This window comes from Haemaphysalis longicornis, unplaced genomic scaffold (genome assembly GCF_048455015.1).
Source record: "Haemaphysalis longicornis isolate Haplotype H1 unplaced genomic scaffold, Haemaphysalis longicornis Haplotype H1 scaffold_4, whole genome shotgun sequence".
NCBI lineage: Eukaryota > Metazoa > Arthropoda > Arachnida > Ixodida > Ixodidae > Haemaphysalis > Haemaphysalis longicornis.
Window position 1 is genome coordinate 107,396,353 of NW_027526361.1, and position 4,006 is coordinate 107,400,358.

Sequence of the window (4,006 nt, forward strand, 5' to 3'; positions counted from 1 at the left end):
ACAGAATGAGCCCAAACCTTCACTCAACGCCATTTCTCCAATTAAAATCGCCGGCGTTAATCATCGTTGAATCTAATAATGTTTATCTCTCTTTTATGGGAGAAAAAAGAGAGAAAAAAGACCAAGAACCCACCTGAAGTCTAAATTATCTGGACACGGGGCACGGGTACGTGGCAGGAAACGGGGATGAGGACGATTTTAAAAACTACGTGTGAACGTGCGTGGTTAGGGTTCAAGGTTGCCCTCAGCGCTTATGCTTATAATTTCTTTGCCAAAATAGCAGCGGTATCATTCTCCTCCGTTGTAATGTCAACGGTGGGATGGTAACGTTGGCGTGGTATATTTTAACGGGTCCACTTTGCAACTTTACATGAACCACGCACGCTCGTCAGCAGAGATGTGCGCCCGTAGCGGTAAACACTGTCTAGCGAAAAACATTGCTTGCCCAACAAAACTGAAGACAACAGAAGTATTCAGAGCCTTTGAAGTTTAAACGGAAGGTCGCAAATTTCCGGCTGGCTGTAAGGCCCACATATCGTCATAAAGTCTCCTGAACGAAGAAGAACGGGTACGTTTCAAGCGGAGGATATAAACCAAACAAACAAGCCACCAAGCGTGCGCCGCCATCGCTTTTAGCTACACAACTCGAACGGCCCCCCCGCTGTTCTATATACCCCACATTCTGTCTAAAAAAGATAGCTCCTACCGGCTGCGGGGCCGAAGGCAATCTCGCGGCAATATCGCGCACATGAGCGATCGGGGGCGGCATAATTTTCGTTTGCTCCTCTCTCAACCTCTTTCCCCCGTCTTTTCGCTTTTTCTTACATCGACATCCAGAAGGCCCCGTTTCTAAACATGCCTGCATGCAAATAGTTTGGACGCCGAAAACTTGCGTAGAATGTTTGCGAAACTGGGGCAAGACTGACACCGGCGAGAAAATATGGGCGGAGACCCATACGTCTGCATGAGGATGAGGAGGAAGTTCGAATTGTGATGCAGACATAATGAGGAAGGGACGAACGGTCAGCATCACTACTTAAGTAGAAAAGCTTAAGGACCAGGGTGGCTAAAAGGTGAAATGGCTAAAACGCCGGCGTTGCATGACAATGACTTGAGCAAAAAAAAAAGCAATTTAATAGCAGTAATTGAAGGACAAGGCTTCCAGAAAGTAGTTCTGAAAGAGTGAGTAGGTAGGCCGGTAGCCGCAGGCCTTGAGGTCTACGTAGTAATATTATGGCTCTCCGATGAACGTTTGGGGAGATGAGACCTGGTATTCGAGGATGCATTGTTTTGATGGTGGTCCATTACCGGCGGCTATTGCTGTGGGCGGGGCGTGCTTCGGGTATTGTGGGAAAGCCTCCACCCCAGCGTCTTAGAAACACAGCTGACGAAACCATCGGTGCGGCGGCTGATGATACTGCAACGTGATTCGCAGGAGGCCCAAGTGGCAGTAACGGTGACAACGACCCAGGCTAATCCTCTAATCCTGGCATTATGAGTGGGTGTGTGTGGTAGAAATGCCTCCCACACAAACCCCTTCTCTTGATGTCGGGGCTGGTATTAAAATGCCTCTTATATGATCGCTTTCCCACGAGGGCTCCTCCGCATTTTGGGAGTAATGCCTCCAACAACTTTCCTAGGCCAATTGCGCCATCCTCTGTTTATGCAAGTGGGCATACGGGAGCAGACGCGGAGAAATAAAGGGTTTATGAACCTTCTCCTTATTCACAACCACCATGCCCCTAAAGTGGCAGGTTCATGCAGCGCAAAACATTCAAATAGGTATCTCGCAATCCCAAGATGAAAAATCTTGTGTTGCTTCAGAAAAGGTATGTGGTAAGGAGTAAATACCTTCTTTTGGAAGAGAGAAAAAATTTAAAAAGGAAAGTGAGATGCCCATGGAACCGGAGAGAAAATAAGACCTTGCAAGCAAGTTACGTTGTGTACGGCCTTCACTGGCTGCTCGCCTATAAATTCCCTTGGCGTACGTGTAATTTTATGCCAAAAAAATTCGCCGTCCTTTGCCCACGCATACTGGCGTGCTTCGTTGTATAGTGACAGGCTGACGCGCCTTCCTTCGTTGGCAGCGCATCGATTACTTCCCGACGTGATTGGCCTCAGCGCGCACTCGTAAACCGCGCTGTTCGTGCTCTTTGACACGCCTCTCTTCTGAAACTGCCGCGGAATTTCGTCCAAACTATGGTTTCAACGTTACGTGCGAGCTGAGCTCAGCCAGAAATCTATCACCGATGTAAAACCAGCATTCACTCGACGGGGTTGTTTACAACCATGGTTAGAACACTGGAACGACGTGCAGCGAGGCAGCGGCTTTCCCTTGTACTCTATCCTATAATAATGGCCGATAAAGGGCCCAACCATCTTTCAAAAGACGGGTGTCATTGCAAAATCTCCTGTGAAGTATCTAATTAAATGCGCAGAATTAGGGCGTTATTACATGTGTGTGGGTTCACGCGTGCATGTCAGACTTGTATTTGGACAGTAAATGCAACGTTCGTGATAGTAAAACAACACTGAGCTAAGTATTAGAGTATTTTTGTACTTGACTGGTGCGCGTATATTGAGCAGCATGGAATTGAGTTCGCTGGACCTTTTGACGTGCGTAAATTCATTGAGGCCTACGGGCGAAAAACAATTGCTGGAACAAGGCGAAGTTCACGTTTGCTGATATTAAGACTTTTTATTGCTAAATTATGTATAACAAGCGGTACCTATATTCACCAAAAGAAAGGACACAACTATGAAGTTTCGGGTGCGCTATAAGTGCGTAAGCACAGATCTGTTATTAGTAAAGGCCGGATTTCTAGGCATTCAAAAAGCGCGTTTTAGGCGCCTGAAATAAGCCGGCAAAACAACGCTTCACGCATTCAACGTCGTCAATATAGACCCTAAAGATATAGTTAAATGTAAATAGTTTCAAACGAAGACTCGCACTATATCTACGATAGCTAAACTAACAACGTTATTCTTTACGACGAAAAAAAGACGCCAAGTTGAACATAGGCATTTTATTATCCCATACAACTGCTGGACTAGGGACGATACAATGGTCGAATTCAACAAGCGCAGTGCTCACATTCGTGTTCAATAGCCACTTCCGTTTTCTCGAGCTTCCCAAATAGTGAAACAGGCATTAAATTGCATACTTGAGTGCTTGAAATACTGATTAAGAAAGCGCTACTTCCTTTCTGGCTGATTCAATTAATTGTAATTAATTATGGCAGAACAGAAACAAACACAAAGAATAAACTGGAGAGATAGCGATTTATCAAGAAATTTACAAGTTCTTGCGTAAAGGCTGTTAGGTGCAACTCTGGCAATTTTCACATGTACATTGATATTATCCGAATGTTTTGCACAAGACGTCCCCAAAAGCCCAAATACATGAAGAAGGGCTTGCGTTCGGGCTAGTTGGTATAACGTTCATCTTAGGCGCACAAAAAACCTAGGTACACAGAAGTCAAGGACAAGCCCAAGTACACTTACACACATTTAAAAGCGTTTTCAAAAAGTTTTTAGGAGCCGGACTTTTTTTTTGTAGAAAACGTGTCTTAAAGCCCGTAGGGAATGTGAATTGTAAAGAAGATGCAGCTGCGCTGTGATGTTTCGGCGCTTGTTTTTCAAAACTACAGGAATTATCTGCTAACCAAGGCGTGTTTAATGCTCAACCATTGCGTTGAAAACAGAGTTTGATTCGAGAATATTTCTACAAACGAGGATGTGACTGCACATGCCTGAAGAAATATGTTGAGAAACCATGGGGAACGTAGCCGAAGAATCACTGTGAAAATATTGCAAACAATAGCAACTACCATCATCTACAGATTTTTGGATTCAAAATTGCACGTCTTGTCACTGCGTCTCATTCCAGTGCTGTTGGGGGTTGATGGGTTGATTTCCGGCAGTTGATCGAAACCAATAGAGCTCCGAACAGTCAATGTTAGCTGCTGGGTAACATGAATAACGATATTAAACTGCACTCGAACGC